The sequence below is a fragment of the Perognathus longimembris genome, chromosome 7 (genome assembly GCF_023159225.1).
Source record: "Perognathus longimembris pacificus isolate PPM17 chromosome 7, ASM2315922v1, whole genome shotgun sequence".
Lineage (NCBI taxonomy): Eukaryota > Metazoa > Chordata > Mammalia > Rodentia > Heteromyidae > Perognathus > Perognathus longimembris.
This window is the reverse complement of record NC_063167.1, coordinates 79619865-79639482: the sequence shown is the minus strand read 5'-3', so window position 1 is coordinate 79639482 and position 19618 is coordinate 79619865. Positions and strand designations below refer to the sequence as shown.

General features: G+C 36.0%; 1 protein-coding gene across 3 annotated transcripts in view; it reads left to right on the top strand.

Moving 5' to 3' along the window:
* The window catches only part of Dpyd (dihydropyrimidine dehydrogenase), a 706501-nt gene that overhangs the window by 101549 nt on the left and 585334 nt on the right, over window positions 1-19618 (top strand). The window lies entirely within an intron of this gene.

The following is a 19618-nucleotide window of genomic DNA, read 5'->3' as shown; positions in this document are numbered from 1 at the left end:
TCCATTATTAGTGTAACTTCTAAAATAACAATAAAAATGATGAATGCATTGCTTTTCCTGTCAATCATTGATTTGTGAAATTCTCACCTGCATAGAAATGTTTGACAATGCTTGCAGAAAAATAATACTCAAGATGAACTAACATTGAAGTAAATGATAACCCAGACTGTATTCAGGGCAAAAGTCAATGTTTTGTAAATTCTTCACCATGATTATAGTTTTTAATATTTGTTAACATGAACACAGGAAAACAAATATTTTAGAAATTTGAAGCTCTTGAAATATATACATGCATATACATACATGTATATATATAGTGAAAGAGAGAGTCGGCAGAGTTGAATTTAAGAATTCTGCTCTTAGGAAGAAATACAGGTATATATTTTAGCAACTCGTTTTTGGATTTTCAGAACTACTAATGAATGGATTATTCTTCCTCTAGGTCATCTCTGTGTGAAATTGAATTACTGTAGACTTATTATTAAGACACTTTAGTAAGACCCAATGATAGTAGGGTTTCTAGTAACTACTGAATATCATTTTAAAATTCTGGTCCTATTTAAGGCGAAGATTAGTGATATGAATGGTAGACAATTTAAAATTTGTTTTTACGTTCTAGTTGATATTTGTAGAGATCATCACACCTATCTATTAAGTACTATTGTAAAACCAGCTAGCCATCCCAGAACTCAGTGGCTTGAATCATCAAGCACTTATTATTACTTTGGAGTATATGTAGGAAACATGTGAGGACTGAGTCATGTTGGTAGTGAAACTAGAGTTTTAGGCTCTGGGCCCCAAATTCTGATGTCCCATGCATCAGATTCACTACTTACCTCATATGTCAGATGAGGACACATGATGATGATGGGCAGAGAAGGGAGATTTATAGAAGGCACTTTAGCCCATCCTCTGCCATCTTTGAACAGAGATGAGATTTAGATTTAAATAGGCAAAGAGGAGATGAGGCAAAAGATATATGGAGTGAAACAGTTCTGGTCCACGTGTCATCTGATTGGGTATTTCCACAGTCCTTGTTTTTATAGGGGTTCTACAGAAGTTACAGCAACTGTAGCAGTCTTTAAATAAAGGGACCAATCTGGCCAGAGGAACAAGTCACTGTTGCCTGTTGCCCTGTAGGGAGTCTGTTCTGAACTGGCCCTGATGAACTGGCCTTTCTTTGGAGGTTTTCTTATCCCTTTCTCATCCCTCCTTATAAAGATACTGTCGGATCAGTACTGTCTTTGCTAGATTCTGAGGAGGCTACAAGGCAAAAACTTAGAACAAAGGACATAAGCGAACACGGAAGCTGATGTCAGGCTGTTCTATTTATAGTTAATTCATGGCCCACATAAAACACTGTGCCAGGTATAGTAATTCTGCTGCTGGCCTTGGTTAACTTTTTTGTTTTACACATTTGGGATGGGCTGCTTGTAGCTTTGGTTTCCATTACTGGCCTCTTCTTCCCTGTGGCTTTTCATTCTTCATCAAGCAAGTTTGAAATTGCTCCCATACAAATGGCAAGGTTCCAAGAGGAAGTTGAGGCATGAAGGGTCTCTCAAGCTCTCGACTCAGAACTTTCACCCCTTTATTTCTGCCACATACTCTTGGCAAAAACAATTCCTGGTGTTAGCTTAATCTCAAGGACAAGAGCATCAAGTTCTATGTTGGAAGGGAGAAGCTGCCAAATCTCTGCAACAAGTTTCTGATCACAGAGGGTAGAGAGAGTTCACAGTATGTTAGTAGTGTGTTGGAGGCCAGCTGACCCTGGTTCTAAATTTCTCTGCTCAATGAACGATATTCTCCCTCCCAGTCCAGTACCCCAGGAAACTGAATCCACTTCAAGCATTATTCTATGTTCAGGATGTCATCAGCTATATCAGGCACTGATATATGTCTCCTTAATTTAACTCTAACAAGGGAGAAGACTGAAAATATCCAGTAGACACCATCCCACAGTAATTTAGAAATCATACTGGAAATGTTAGCAAGTGTTCCCAGGGAAAGCATAGGGAGGAGTTCTCTGTCAGGCCCTACCCTGGTTTCTTGAGGGTTAACTCCCAAATACATTGCTCCTTAAAGTAACCTAGGAGCTCTTGGCTCTGCCCCCCTTGATGACCTTCCTAGCTTGTTGCGTTCCCTGGATACTTCTGAAAAAAGAAAAAAAAAGGTTCATCTGCCATCTAAATAGTTTTCTTAGACTTTTTTTGACCATGGAATAATTGGACTCTCATTACCTATAATATGCACTGTAAAAGTTTGTGGGCTCCTGTAAGCCTAGCTATTGTTTTCAATGAAATACTTTTCTTTATACATTTAATCAATGGTATTTTTGGATTTTTTTTGAGACCACCCTTCCTCCTGAGATTTCTAGAAGCACCCCTTCCTTCTTTTTCCCTTGGACATTCTTCAATTCTTTCTGAGGTCTTAGCAAATAATCTTATAGTCAAAGCCATGATATAAGCTTATTTTCCTAGCTTTATTCTACATTTAAAATCTTCTACCAATTTATAATACTAAATGAAGTAATGTCATCCCATTGTGTAAAATGTCTTCTTCACTTGTTGGCTGTGTCCTCTGCCATAGAAACTTTTTAGTTTGATGTAGTCCCATTTATCAAGTATTTCTTGGATTTGCTCTGCTTCTGGATCTTGACACAGAAAGTTTCTACCTGTGCCCAGAGCCCTAATGTTTTCCCTACTTTTTCCTGTAGTCTCATGGTTTCAGGTCTTACATGGATATCTTTGATCCATTTTGAATTGATGTGGGTACAAGGTGATATATGAAGATCTCATTTCAGTTTTCCCCACACCATTGGCTTAAGAAGCTGTCTTTCCAGCCCTGATGCCCCTCAATAGAAAAATGGGTTGAAATTATGGTGTATTTATATGCAAAGGAATTTTACTCACCCACTAGAAAGAATGATATTATAACTTGGTAAAGAAATGGAAAGACTTGAAAAAATTTTGTTAAGTAAGCCAGGCCAAGAGAGGCAAAGGACGCATGTTTTCCCTTATATGTAGAAGCTAGATTTGGCTTGTAAACCTCTAAGTAAATACATTGGGTGGCATCCAAGTATATGCAAATGTTTTAACTGAAATATGGTAGATTCAAGAGAGAACCCCGTGTAAATCCTTAGAAAGATAGAGTCAGAGTTCAGCAAAAGGAAACACTAGGAAGCAATACACAACAGAGGTAGGGTAGAGTGAAGAGGAAATGGAAAGATGAATGAAGAGTAAAAGAGAGGTAGAATGCAACCAAGAATCCAATGTATATACTACAAAATTAAGAGTGAGGGACCAGGTACATAAGAGAGGGATGAGTGAGAATGCTGAAAGGGGGTAACATTGACCAAGATATATTGTATTCATAAACTGCTTTGTTAAATGGAAACTCCTTTGTACAACTACTTAGATAATAATAAAATAATAAAAGACTTCATTTTTCCAAAGCAGGTACCCTTGGCTTTTCTATATTCTCTTTACAATTTTCTTTTAGATGAACTGTATTAGATGCTGTATTACTGTTTCTCATTATCAGCATGCCATGTGTATGCAGTAAAGCAACTGTCAACCTGGATAAAATGTATAAAATATTACCTTGCCAAAGTCCCTAAATCTACAAGGTATTTTATGCTTTGAACTAAGCATGGACAACAATTTTACACTTAGCAAAGACAACAGCTTTTCCAGCACCTACCATTATTTTTAATCACTTTATTCAAATTACTAACTGCTGACCAAACAACTGTCTATATTTTTATGGCAGTGATTAGCCCCAAACCACTACTTGATCCTAGACCTGGCACCACACACATTAGGGTTTTGCTGGTAGCATTTCAGTTTGGGTACAGTTTTTCTACCCATTAGTTATTGTTGGATGACAAACCACTTCCAATTCAGTAACTTAGAGCAGGATACATATATTAACTTCTCTGAAGTCTGTGGATTGTCTTACACATTTCAATAAATTCAGAAGCTCATGAGCAATTATCAGGTTTTCTGTTTTTCCATGGGTATATGACTATTAAACTACTCTCATCCTTGTGTCTCAAGTCCACCTGCAAGATGTAAGCCATTGAGGGGACATTGAACTTGGAATTCCTTCAGCAAACACACTAACTGCCACTGCTACTATCCCCCGTTACTGACTCTGGGTGTTCTGGGATAGCACATTGCAGCTTCAACAACCCTACTGAATATACTGGCCTAATTACCACTATAATCTCCAGTCTTACCCCATAGGAATGTAAATGAGAAGTGTATTAAAATGATAATTTAATATCAGACAATTCAATATAATTTTAAGATATATTAGATATTTATAGAAATATTTATAGTAAATCAGAGTTGACTATCAGAAATTTGTGATGTATTAGCAAGAGTTATACACATTTCACTGGTGCTGACTTTGTTGGACTTTGACCTACTCTTTCTAAAGCAATTATACCATACTTCAGTTAATTCATTTGCAACCACTTGCCTACCAACATGTTTACTTCTAAATTTATAGGCGCATTTTTATCTATCACAAATGAGGAAGCTATGCTATCTTTGTTTATCTGGGTCTGGCTTACTTCACTTATTAGAAATTTTTCTAAGCTTTACCATTTCCTTATGAATGATAGAATATCATTCTTTGTATTGGATAAGTAAAATTCCATTATTTCTATACACCATATTCATCCATTGAGGGGCATCTGAGCTGATTTCACATCTTGGCAATGGTGAATAGTGTGGCAATGAACATGGTTGTGCTGCTGGCTTTACTGTCCTATCGGATAAATGCTCTTGTATATACTACCAACAATTCTAACAACTTTATGACAGTGATGTAAGCTTGAAATAATTTAATTTCTCATTCAAGTGAAGGTAAGTGTAAGAGAATATTAAAACCTAAAATCAGGATCTTTACTTTAAAACTTTAGAAAAGTTCCAGATGTCAAAACTTTTTTGGAACAGAAAAATAGAATTAGAAAATAAATGTTTGTGAAATATTAGCTTATTAGTGATAAATATATTAGAAAAGAAGTTAGAAATACCGAGAACAAAGTATACTTAAGCCATAATATTTCACTGATTTATTCAGTAATGACTTTGAAATGTTTGTTGATGGGCATTGTTCAGGAAGCTATGATATAAATTGAAATTAATATTGTTTTCAGAAAATTTTTAGCTTACAAAGTAGAGAATTAGTTAATCTCTAAAATAAATATAGTAAATAAAAATGGGAAGCTATTTATAAATCAACATTATAGCTTATAGGTAATATAAATACTTATAATTGACAACAATCTTATACTTAGAGTTTTAAATTTATTATTGAAGTGAAGTGGGGTTCACTACAATGAAATGGGTTCCCCCCCAAGGGAGGGGATTCTTGGTTACCCCAAGAGTCCACCACACAGTCTCCAGCTACAAGATGATAAAAAGATGAATTTATTGGGGAAATAAAAAGTGAACAAAAAGTGAACTGACTGGCCTTGGTCGCAGCCCAGACTCGGGAGCTGGAATCGCCGAGCATGTGTGCAGAGTTGCTTGCATGTGTGGCCTTCCAGCCTGGTTATAAGGCAAACATCACAGTCAAACGTGCCACATTCAGGTGACCCATGAGGATACAGCACTTACATAGCATGCTAGGCCGCACGCAGGTGGCCAATAGAGTTACAGTCTGTCTCATAGTATCTGTTTGGACCAACCTATCATTCTAGTTAGAATTGGAGCATAGATTTGACATCAGGTGGATACGCCCACTCTGGAGGGCACATGGATTTGACATCAGGTGGATATGCCTACCCATGGGAGGCTAAGAAAGTGCCCTTGAACCTCCTAGGCCTCAGGTGGTCAATTTACATAACTTATCATAATAAAGAAGAGCTTCCCTGGATAGGGTAGGGGAGATCTTAGTGAAGATGGAGTTGGCTTCTGCTCTAATCTTAGCTGGAGTGAATCTCATGCCTCTCCACTGTGCCTCTGGCACTGGCCAGATCTGACCTCCCTATTACAATTATAATGTATAGTTTAGTTTTAAATATAATTATTTTACCTCTTTTCACTAAAATATGGAAACTAAGTGGGAAAATAACTTGAAATAAAGCCAAGAGTTTATTCATTAGTTTGGAATTGAATTGCAAAATGCTAAAAGAAAAAAAAAATCTTGTCATTAACTTGAACTTGGAAGGGCACATGTGATTTTACCTTTGTATTAACCTGAAACAGACTGTTGTAATCGAAATCCAAATCTTTTAAATGTTTAGGGATCAGATGAAATATTTATTTCAGTTATAAACCAGATGCTTGTGGCTCACGCCTGTAATCCTAAATACTCAGGAGGCTGAGATATGAAGGTTCATAGTTGGCCCAGACAGGAAAGTCCATGACACTCTTATCTCCCATTAGGCACCAGAAAACTTCAAGTGGTGGTGTGGCTCAAAGTGGTAGCCTTGAGCAAAACCAGCTCAGGGACAGCACCCAGTCCCTGAGTTCAAGCGCCTTGACTGACACCCTCCCCCCACAACCACAAAATGGGTTTGAAAATTGGAGAAATACTTAAATTTTGTCCCTTGGGAAGGCTTTATTAATTTACTATTTAAATTTTCAAAGCTACAATTTTATCTACTTATGTATAGAATGAATATCTCAGGTGCCTATGATTTATGGCTTTCCCCATTGCTTTTCTCCTTTGTTTCTCATTTCTCTTTTCTTCTGCTCATGTTCTCTTTTCACTATTAGTTTTAAATTTTGTATCTGTACCTTAATAAGCAGCATTACTTTTTATTTATTTATTTACTTATTAGCCCTTTGGCCTCTTACAGAGTCTGTCACTTCCTCTTTCTGATTCTTATTCTATCTCTTGGCCTCCTCATTCTCCCCTTTCATGTCTTAGGACTTTCCAAGTTCTTCACAGAGCAAGGAGAGTTCCATCCCTCGCCTAGGATTTCAAGCAGGCAATCTTACTACAGCTCCTCCCACAGGTGGAGTGCTTTGAACATTTAAAGCAGAAACCTTGATTGTAAGTGCTCTCTCATTGATGTAGAACCCGGAGCTTCAGTCCTGCCTGCTGCTAGGGTTTTTCATTTTATTCCTGTGTATTAAAGTTGTTCTTCAGGTTTTCTTTGTCCTGAAATGTGTGTGTGTGTGTGTGTGTGTGTGTGTGTGTGTGTGTGTGTGTGTGTGTGAAAGAGAGAGAGAGAAAGAGAGAGGAAGAGATAGACAGAGAGAGAGAATATGTGTTGACATTTGGAATAAGATGGAAAGAATAAAAGGTTTACTATGTCATTTCAGCTAAAATTCTTCAAAGTTTTTTTTCCAGTTATTATTAAGTAGTTGTAATAGGAGTTACAATTCCATAAATCCAGCCAAAATTCTTAGAGTAATAAAACTCAGTTCCTGTATAGGGAACTCAGCACATTTTTTTTTTCTTTCTGGTGCACTCTCTATAATGTTGACTTACTCTCATGAAGAACAGAGATTTACATGGACTACATTATATGCTTTTACATTCCATGCTTTTATTCATTCTTCTTCCACATAAATATCTTCTTCCATTCTGTCAGTCAGAATTCTTTAAGACTCAGCGTAATAACCACTTTTCTGAAACACTTCTCTTCATGGTCTCCATTTGCACGTGCTTTCAGTTTATCGTGCCCCAGTCATTCATAGCAGAATGTTTAAATATCTGCAGCCCATTAATAAATTAAAGTCATAAGCCATATTCATTTCCTTCAAAATTATAGTGTTTCTCTGATGTTTATCTCTAGTGGTTTGTAGGTGCTAAGAAAGTGCCTAATAAGTAGTTAAAAGTGAATTAAATTAGAATTGTACCTTTTTAAATTTAGGATTGTGGGTTAGCCACATAAGATTATAGAAAGTAGCAATGTAGTCTTTGTTTTATAATGCAGAGTTTATAACTTTTACAAACCTTGTTTAAAAAAGAGAAACAGTATGTAGCAGATTTTACACAATGTTAACCAACAATGTACTCAAATTTTAAGTAATGTAGATCAATACTTGTTTGGATAAATAATATTTTACATATTTACATATAAATTGGTAACTATAAGGGCAAAGAAATAGGCAAGACAATGGTGAGATTAAAAGGAGCCATGTGCCATTTAAAAATTATAGTAGAGGGAGGGAATTTGATCAAAGTTCATTTGTATGTGTCTTAAGGACTCATGCAGAATTTACAAGTCAGAAACACAGGGTGAAAAATTGGAGCTGTCTTTAACTCCTTCACCCAATATTGCCAAACAATCAGAACCAGATTACTGCCCAGTATTTTCCCATTCTTTTACTACTGTGGTTTGGATTTTATTCAACCTTTTCACACTCTTTAAAACAAATTTTTCTTCTAATCGACTTTTCAGACTAGTATAACTCTTGGTCACAATCTATGTTCTATTTATTAGAAATTAATTGCTCTGATTTGAAGAAAATGTTTACTTTATAATTTCCATGTTGTTTTATCCATTTGCCTTCAAATGAATTTGTAAATGTACTCTTGTAATCTTATAATATTTGTGAGAGGATATGGGTTCATTGTCTTTATGTGATATTATGCTTTCAAGATAATCTAAACCTATACCTACATCTCATAGATAAGAATCTAAAGGTAAGTAATAAGTTCTGGTTTATATAATTCATCTGTTATGAAATGAAAATGGAAAGGATAATAGAAGGCATTAGTGCCTCCATGGAAGAATTTGTATGGCGATCTCTGTCTCATATGTGTTCTTTGGAAGGATCATTGTCTGCTACCCTTGGTGGCTTCATGGTGGTCCAGCTGATGGTCTTATTTAACATATCTCACATGACAAAGAATTTTCTCATGACTTGTCATTCACTTTTTTCCTCAATTTGTATATGTAATGGAATGTTTACAGACCAAAGAACTGGCCAGTCACTGCCCTGATGCCTTTGTGAGGATTCATGTGATAACATGTGTGCAAAATTGAGAGCCTTTTTTTCCCTAAGAGGGAAAGAAATAGGAATTGCCCAAGATAGGAAGAAAACAGACCTGAAAAGTTAAGCAATTGCATACACTATCTTATTATTATTACGTACATTTTTATTAGCTTATTTGTTTAAGAAGCACTATTTTTAATACCTAGCTGCTTGGTTATCTGCTGAAAACCCCAAATGAACTCAGTAATCTCCTTGTCCTTGCTGTCACCTCCTATGTCATGAGCTATCTTCCTCAGTTGCCATTGGGCTGAGCATTCACCCCTTCATGACATTTGCATAACTTTATGCCTCCACCTGCTTCCTCCTTGAGGTGGCAAGACCACCCCTAAATCTCTGATCCTGCTGCTTTATGTTATCATAGTCTTCATCCCTAAACTACAGAAAGCATCTGTGTCTTTTGAACTTGAAGTTATGTTTCTCATTGCATTATATCTATTAGATGTTGAAACAATATTTGCTGGATGAATGAATATTTTCTTGGGTCCAACTAGGCTAATGGCGAATACATTTAACTTAAAAATAACAATATTATAGTTTGGAAAATGTAGAAAAACAAAAAAGGAACTAAATGAGCATTAAGAAGGGTGGGTGTATGGAGCAAAGTTTCCCAGGATCATAGCCAATGGTTCATCTTGCAGACAGTCCCAGAACTCTCCAGACAGAGTGAGCTCGATTTATGCATTTTGTATTGAGGGAAAAGCAAGAAGAAAGGCAAGAAGGCTAAAAGAATAGCGCATGTTTAGCTAGAGCTATTGCTGTTGTATTAGCATTGCCAAAATCAATACTGTAGTGTCGTCTTATATAGAGAACTCAACATCTCTTCAATAAAAAAGGACTTATGCACCCACTATGCTGGGAGAACAAATTAATATTGTCCTAGCTTGCCAAGCAATTTCCTTTTATCGGGGTTGTTCTGAAAACTTGACTTAGAAAAACATATCAAGGATTGGGAGCGGGTGAGAAATTTCACAACTTGAGGGACAAGATAGCCTATAAGAAAATAGCTCTTTTCCTCTAAAATTATTTTTATATTTCCTTTTCTGGTTCCTTAAACCAGAGAATTTAGATATTGTCTCATTAAACAAAATGCAGTTGTGTATTAAAAATTGCCATTTTGTTTATTTTTATATGTTTGCTAGTAGTTGGGATTTGAACTCAGGGCCTTAAAATTGTTGAGTGGATGCTTTACCACTGAGCCACATGCTCTGCTCTTTGAACACCTATTTCTAGATATGGAAATGAGGAAAACAAAATTATATGTCTAAGGGAGAGATTCCCTTGAAAGAGACAGGTTCAATCACCATCCTTCCTTTTCCCTGTCCTTTGGCTCTAATACTTCTCTCGTGATCCACATATGAATTTGTCTCTTTAAATGCAGAATAGACCACTCTCTTGGTACCATTATAACTGTTAATGGGGAATCAATGAAAGGACCTTGGAGAAACTGGATGATTGTCAAAATATTGCTTAATATAATTAATGCTTCGTGGTATTGTTGTATCTATAGAGATACATGTTTGGATTTTATAGTATGGTTACTACTTTCAGTATAAAACCTTATGAATGCATATGAATTCTTCCATATAGTATCTTTTGTGACTGGTCATGATCATCCATTTTATTTCTATTCAGAGTTATGCTACTTTATATTTCTATTTTCCAAGTTCTATTGAATTGGCCTGGGAGATGAACATGCTTGATTTGCTTTTCTATTTAACATTAACGATGCAATTGCTACAAATATGGCATCTATACTTTTCAGGATTATCACTTGTTTCTTGTTCACGGTGTGATAGTCTTTGTTTCATAGTTCTCACCATGACACCATGCACTTTCCAAAACATAGTTCACCTCTGCCTTCTACTCTGCTGTTCCTAGATAATATTGCTAACAGGACACATCCTAACTTACATGGAGGACAGCTGTGATGGTCTATGATCACCCAGAAAACGCTCTGTTCTTTTCATTAGGATATATATGAATGATTCTAATCCCTCCCATTCTATTTCCTCCTCATGCTGAGCATTGCATAGTCAGTCCAAAGAAGACAGGTGCACACTTGTATGTCTACACACACTGTGAAGAAAAATATCTTTAAGATTATCTTTAGTTGGGTGCTGGTACATTATGCCCATTGTCCTAGCTACTCAGGAGGCTGAGATCTGAGGATTCTGACTTGAAACCAGCTGAGGCAGAAAAATCTGAGAGACGCTTATCTCCAATTAACCAGCAAAAAACTGGAAACAAAGGTGTGGCTCAACTGGTAGCATGCTAGCCTTGGGTGGCAAAGGTAAGGGACAGCACCTAGGCCCTACTTTGAGCCCTAGTACTGACACAAGAGCTAAACAAGGCACTGATCAAGATGCATTGTATTCAGAAACTGCTTTGTTACATGGTACCTCCTTTGTACATCCACTTAAAGAAAATGAAAAACTCAGAAGAAAAATAAGCAACAATAACAGAGAAAACCATGAGCACAACTCCAAACCTGGAGAAAAGATATGTTGAATTGTCCCTCTCTCCTTCTCACACCTCCACACTATCTGGAGAGAAACTTCTGATTTTGCCATCACGAGCTCCTAGAGGCGTGTAATTCATTTTAGTTTTTTCTAAATGCACAAGAACAGTATGTGCTTGGAGGTTATTTGTAGCTGAGGAGTGAAAGAAGGAAAAAAAAGAAAAGAATGAAGGAATGGTGGAAATGACGTGTTAAGATCCCCTGGACCACAAACACATTTAATTTCTATTACCCTCACTCAGATCCTTCATTCCACTTTTCTGAGCCTAATGGAGCATGTGACACACAGTGACAGCATTGTCAGGCTCTAACATGAGCATAGTTGATGGAACTTTCTCTTTTAACAAAACCATATATTATTTGCCTGTATTTTATTTTCCTGTTTTTAGAGTTTAAATCATTTCGAGCTGTAGGTGGCTCATTTTAATGACTGTGTTCAAGATATTATCTCTGAACATTGTGTTCTTTAGCTCATAGCCTAATTTTGTCAAGCATCTTCTGTTAATGATCAGATTATCTTCATATTAGTTCATTTTCTAGGCAGTGTCATTGCCCGAAACCTAGATCCACCTTAAGATACGAACCTAATTGAAAAGATTAAACATTTATATTCTTATCTGTTGTTTGTTGCCTGTATTTATTAATTTCCTGGAATTTCTACATATTCTTCATGTGCAATGTCACTACTGACTGAGGCATTAAACTACTAAGAATAGAAATTATATCTTATCATTTGCATACAAAGCATTCAGTGTAGTAATAATCTTCACAACAGCTTTAAAGAGGACAGATTGAGTTTTAGTACCAAATAGTTGATAGGGACAATGATAAATTAGGGTTATTCATGATTAAAGATATTGGAGGGGCTGGGAATATGGCCTAGTGGCAAGAGTGCTTGCCTCCTACACATGAAGCTCTCGGTTCGATTCCCCAGCACCACATATATGGAAAACGGCCAGAAGGGGCGCTGTGGCTCAGGTGGCAGAGTGCCAGCCTTGAGTGGGAAGAAGCCAGGGATGGTGCTCAGGCCCTGAGTCCAAGGCCCAGGACTGGCCAAAAAAAAAAAGATATTGGAGCTATGGTTTGATTTTGTTTTCTCTGCAATGCATGAATATTTCTAAACATTTCTAATTCTAATATTGCTGTTAGAGAGATTGTTCTCGTTGACTTCTTTAGATCATTTACCTATGGGGAATTGCTTTCTAAATAATATCATGATCCATTTGTTATATTTGTTTTTAGTTTTAGAAAAATGAGCTGTTTTGTTAGCTTGTTTATTAAGATAGTCACCATAAAATATATAACAATTAGAATATGCCTGATTTTATTTATTACACTGTATTATAAGACCTGCCAAGCTCAGCTTCATGGCTATTGTAAGAACCATAACAGAAAGGAAACAATGAATGATATTGTCTGCTAGGCTTTAGATCAAGTTGAATCTGGGAAAGAGTCAGGGTTCACAAACTATGAGACAAGACCTGGAATTACCACAAATTATAAAGATCCTAAAGTAGAAATGGGAGAGAAAACCAGGAATCACAGACCCAAAGGAAATCTTTTTAATTTTCTTAGTGACCAGCAGAATCATAGGGATTGGCCACCCAATATCCCAAATGTAAATTATGGAAGGAAATTTTGTGCTTTAGTAAATATATTTTTTAATGAGAATAACATATATCTAACTTCGTAGGTTCTTTTGATGATATGAGTTCATCATAATCTGATTTGAGGAACTGAAACCCCTTTGTACAACTGCTTAAAACAGAATTTTTTAAAGGAAAAAAGATGAGTTAATATTTCTATTTACCTTACTGAACGATTATGAAGATTAAATAAATTAATATTTATAAAACACAGAGCAGTATCTGCATGCTTATTAAATTGTTTTTCATTATTTCTGTCTACTATATAGATGTTTGAAGAACAATTACAGAACATAATTTTTCCAGACACGAAAAGACAAAACTGGTATATTGAAATTTTTCTTTTTTTTCTGATTTCAAATTAATCTATTTCTAAGCTGACTAAACCCCAAGACAAAGGAACCCTACCATTTTCTCACTGGAGGAGGAAATAGAAGAGAGACTAGAAAAGTGAATCAGCTGCTGCAGCCCAATGTGATAATTGCTTTGATGAAAGAACCCACAAGGTGCTATGAAAGAGCTGAATGGTTCCAGGAGAGGTAGCCAGCAGCCTCCAGGTGGGAAGAGGGCTGAATTGTGAAGCAGCCTTGCTCTATGATTGCTCCACAAAGGGAAGAACCTGTTGGCAGGAGAAGTTGAGAATTACTGGCTCTGCTCATGCCACTATAATCAGAGTTCTAGCTTGGAGATAATGCAAGAATGAAGTAGGTAAGGCCAGCAGAGCGCTTTCTGTCAAAATTTCCCCTTCCAGAAAGAGAAGGTCATTCATGATCAGATCAGGGCTCTAACAAGATGACCAAGATTATGTAGAACATTATTGTAGAGAGAAGGATGAATAGATTTTCCTTTTATTTGGATAAATAATGAAGATTTAGACAAGTTTAAAAAAAGGATATTTAAATTCAAATTAAATGTAGAATGCATACATATGATGGCAGTTTACTTTTTTAAGAAGTATAACTTTTAAGGTAAACTTGTAGGTACTCCACAGCTGATACTCAAGAGCTGCAAGAAAAAATTCAGTCTGGGTTTGGCCTTCCAAAGTGATGAGAGAGACAAGGGAAAGAGATGAGAGAGAGAGAGAGAGAGAGAGAGAGAGAGAGAGAAAGGAGAAAGGGAAAGAGCAAGGGGGGAGAGGGTGGGCGGGAGACAGAGATACAGAGAATATATGTCTATATCTATCATCTATCTATATTTCTCTCTATATATCTCTCTGTATGTCTCTATTATCTCTCTCTGTGTGTATCTATATCTAGCTACCTGTCTATTTATCTAGATCTTGATAGATCTCTCTCTACACACATGCACACACACACTCATACATACACCTATAAAACATGTAGAAAATACAAGAGAAGCAAGAGAAATACAGAGGAACACAGAAATACTGAAAGAGAAACACAGGCACACATAAACAGAGAACAAAAACAAAAATTAGTAGATATACATACATAAAAAAATTGAAAGTCAAATTTGAAAGTCTTTCACATGAAGTTTTAATAAATCCTCTTCTTCACCAGCAAAGAATTTAGTATATGGCAGGTATTTGAATTATTCTTACTGCCTTGGTATAAGTAGATTGCTAAGATAGGCAATAGTTGGTTTCTACATTCTGTTATTGGTGGATGCTATCACTAATTTCAAGGCCAAGTATTGTCTTCAGCCTTGTTTGAACTAAAGGAATCCCTCTAGCTCTTGTGCAGTTACTTACTGCTTGTTTCTTTGACCAGACCTGAGCCTTTGCTTTGTTGGCTTTGTGAGCCACCAGCCACCCATTGTGATTATTCTGTAAAAACTCTAACAAACTCTTTCGTAAGACTTTGGAAGGCTTATGGAGGGAGGAAAAGTGCACATGGGAGCATTGTAGTCTATGTTCACCTGATCAACTCATATGAACAATGTAAAAGATAAAAACTGCACAGGGTAATTTGATTTTAGTTGACAAGCAGAACCTATGTCTTATTTTTTTTTTAACAATTACATGTTTTTTTTTCTTGCTCATTGCAAAAAGGAGGAAAAAAATAATAGAGAAAGCTGCAAACACAGCATTGTGCAAAGTAAAATGTACTCAAATCTTAATCTCTGTGTTCTTTAGTTTGTCTACAGATTGATGTAAGAATTTTTTTTCATAATCACTAACAATTGCATAGTAATAAATTATGTATGGTTAAAACTATTTGCCTATTTCATATTTTATAGAATATTTATGCCTACCACTGTTATTACTACCATATGATTTCTGAAATTACAAATAAATTATAAGTATTATAAATACATATATTTATGCTTATATTTGTATATGAAGAGAGAAAAAGTTCTGGTTTTGAAATTTGCTAAAAATTTACTTCTAGAATCTACCTCTATTTCTATATCTATCTTTATACCTATATCTATATCTATAAACATATCTATATTTTCATTCACTTTCCTGAAGGGACTTCATTGACATTAACATAAAGGTACAACAGGTAATTCAAAATTTGAACTGATAACTTGCACAATGTATATATACATTACTAAAATAATGTTTTTGTTTCTATAAGGGCTGAAAAGATGGTTGGTATAAATCAGACTTTATGATGCTACTGGGGAAAATAGTCCAGGTGAAATAAGATTATTGTGTAGTAGGAGAACTATAATAAAAACTGTCAGTACTGTCACCTGGTTTCCTCCAAGGTCTGAAAAAGATCAAAAGTATATTGAACATCATGTAACACTTGTCTCAAATGTGAAAGGGACCACAGTTGGGGTAAGTAACAATATACCAGTTTGAAAAAAGATAAGTATGACTTGTAGCTAAATTAGAAATGGTAGTCTGATCTGTCACATGCACTGGGGAGTTGGCCTTTTGAAAATGACTGTGTCTACTAAGCATGCAACAGATCTTTAAAAAAAATAGATGTATGTGATTTCATGTATAAAAGCCCATTAAAACTAAAATGCCACATGAAATTAAGCATTTACTTCACACCAGTAGGATCAGATTTGTATGTAGATAGTATATTTTGACAGAAATATGTGCTTCCCTCCCCTGGAAGGTGAATTTTTTTTTTTTTTTTTTTTGCCAGTCCTGGGCCTTGGACTCAGGGCCTGAGCACCATCCCTGGCTTCTTCCCGCTCAAGGCTAGCACTCTGCCACTTGAGCCACAGCGCCGCTTCTGGCCGTTTTTTGTATATGTGGTGCTGGGGAATCGAACCTAGGGCCTCGTTTATCCCAGGCAGGCACTCTTGCCACTAGGCCATATCCCCAGCCCCAATGAAAACTATTTTGTTGACTTCTCCTGGCTGGCATCAATAGAAAAGCAGAAGGGAAAACTATCCCTAAGCAGAGACATTAAAAATACAGAATCAATTAGTGACAATGTATAGTGAAAAATGAAGGGAAGCCATTGTGATCACATGACTTCTTGTATTTAACAAAGGTATCCTTTAGATACTTAACTATATACATCCATAATAAATAACAGCCCATATGTAGGTATTATGTTGTCATGCTCAAATATATGGGCTTTATGTCCTAAAATAAGAAAAGTGAAGTCATGAATTAAATACTGATAATAAAGCTAACCTATATGTAGTTTAAGAGTATGTAAGCTATACTCTTAAACTATGTCCTTTAGCCTACATATTGTCAGTATACTTTTAATATTAATACATTTAATGTGTGTGGAGCAACAATATGAGATCACTTAATTAATATTGGCATATGTGTAACATGTTTGCATATATAGACACACAAAGAACATTTATCACCCATATAAGCCATTTATTATTTGACTTACATATGATGGCTACATTTATGTAGGTCATATAAAAAAGCTAGCTTCCCAGAGCATGGCTTATCAGTTATTACTGCAAAACAGAGAATACTTCCTGGTCCTCTTGAATTTAGCCATCTTCTTTCTACGGAGACAATTCTTTTAAGTTGTCTCAGTCCTTTATTGTGGAGGTGAATAATACCTTCTAGGAGAGGAGAGCAAAGAATTTCATCCTTCAGGTTGTAAAGCTGAGATTACCTCTCTTGTAACCTCTGGTCTTTATGAAGGTAAACCTGCACACCCATGCCAGTGCTGGTACCAAGACACTTCAGACATTTCAATATGATGTCTAATGGGTAGAAAACATTAATAAACATATTAACTTTTTTGTATTCATTAATTCTCATGTTATTGGTATATAAAAATACTGCTGAGTGCTTAGTATTTTATTCCTAGCTGTTGCAATATTTTATTTATTAATATATTTATTATTTATTTATTGTTATTATAAAGGTGAAGTACAAAGGGGTTGCAGTTACATAAATCAGGTAATGAGCACATTTCTTTTCAGATAATGTCATTACTTTCCTTGCTTTTGCCCAGTCCCCTTCTCCCACCTCACAAGTTGTATAGTTCATTATCAACACTGTGCCTAGTGAGGACCAATGCTGTTCACCCTTTGTCCCTCCATTTCTGTGTAATCTTTACCTTCCAAAGACAGAAAAATAAATAAACAAGACAAAAAAAGACAGAGAAAATATTCCTCTTTTTTCCATTTCCTGGAGTTCATTTTGATACATATTAGTTTTACATACTCTGAGGCACAGAGGCATAGCCCCTTATGTTCATTCCCTAAGTATTTCCTCTTTTGGTTTCACTATGTGTGAATGCTCAGACCTGTATAAATTATTATGTCCCAGTGTATTTTAGATCTGTCTTCTTCATATGAGAGAAAGCAAATTCTGTTGGTGTCTCTGAGTTTGGCTTACCTCCCCTAACATGATTTATTCTAGGTTCATGCATTTCCCTGAAAAATGACAGAATAATATTTTTCTATTGAGTTTGTAGAATTCCATTTTGTGATTATTTATTTCTGATTCAACTTCAACAATTTTGTTTTTAAGTCCTTGTAATTTCCTCTTTACATGGGTGGTAGAATTTTTTAATTTTATTTTTATTGTAAGGGTGATGTACAGAGGAGTTACAGCTACATAAATCATGTATGAGTACATATCTTTTTGAACAGTGTCACCTCTTCCCTAATTCTTTTCCAGTTTTCCCCATCTGACTTCCTCTCCCCACCCCCCACATACCTGTATAGTTCATTACAAACATATTGGCTAGTTAGTATTACTGCTGAATTGGTTCACCCTTTGTCCTACCACTTCTGTGTTTTCCCTCCCCCTCTCCAAATCAGAAAAACTTACCTATAAGACAAAGGGCACAGAAATAAAAACAAGGGCAAAACAGAACAAACCCCCCCAAAAAAAAAACAAGAAAGAAAGAAACCTGCAAACAGCATAATGAAAAGCTTCTTGTTTCCATTTCTTGGAGTTGATTTCAATAAGTATCATTATAAGATCACATACACATAGTTATTGGGCCCTTGTGATCCTCTCCTAAGAATATCCTCCTTTGTTCTCATTGTGTAAATATTTAAATTGCTGTTTAATTTATCACGTCCAAGTGTAATGATTTGTCTTCTACTACCCAATGGATTTACTTGTAGCTTTATAAGCACATTCTAATTAGTGCAAGTGAGAGAAACCATACAGCCTATGTGTCTTTGGGTCTGGCTTACTTACTTAGTATAATTTTTACTAAGACTTTCCATTTCCTTATTAATGGGATAATGTCATTCTTTCTGATGGAATCATAGAATTCCATTGTATATCTATATCCCATATGTTTTGATCCATTCATCCACTGAGGGGTATCTGGGTTGATTCCATATCTTAGATATGGCAAACATTGCTGCAATGATCATGGTTTTGCTGGTGGCTTTAGTGAGGCCTGGTTTGTTGTCATTTGCATGAATGCCTAGGAGTCCAGTTGCTGGGTCAAAAGAAAGTTCCATGTTTAGACTTTTGAGAAACTTCCATAAAGCTTTCCAGAGTGGTTGAGCAAGTTTGTATTGACACCAATAGTGTAGTAGCATTATCTTTTGGTCAGCATCTGTTATTAGTTTTCTTGACAATGGTCATTCTAACTGGTGAGGTGGAATTGCAGTTTTGCTTTGATTTGCATTTTTTTTTTTTTTTTTTTTTTGCCAGTCCTGGGCCTTGGACTCAGGGCCTGAGCACTGCCTCTGGCTTCCTTTTTTGCTCAAGGCTAGCACTCTGCCACTTGAGCCACAGCGCCGCTTCTGGCCGTTTTCTGTATATGTGGTGCTGGGGAATCGAACCTAGGGCCTCATGTATCCAAGGCAGGCACTCTTGCCACTAGGCTATATCCCCAGCCCTGATTTGCATTTCTTTTATATCCAGAGATATCTGAATTTCTTTTATGGCCAGAGGTGTCAAACATCTCTTCATGTGTCTGTTAGCCATTTTTGTTTCTTCTGAGAAGTCTCTATGTCTTTAGTCCAGTTATTAATTGAGTTGTTGTTTCTTTGAGGATTTGCTTTGGACAGGCTCAATCTTTTCATCAAAGACCTTGATGTAAGACTAGATATCCAAGTCTCTTGGAGGATAAGAGAAAGAAAACTGTAAAGTCAGGTGGCACATCCAT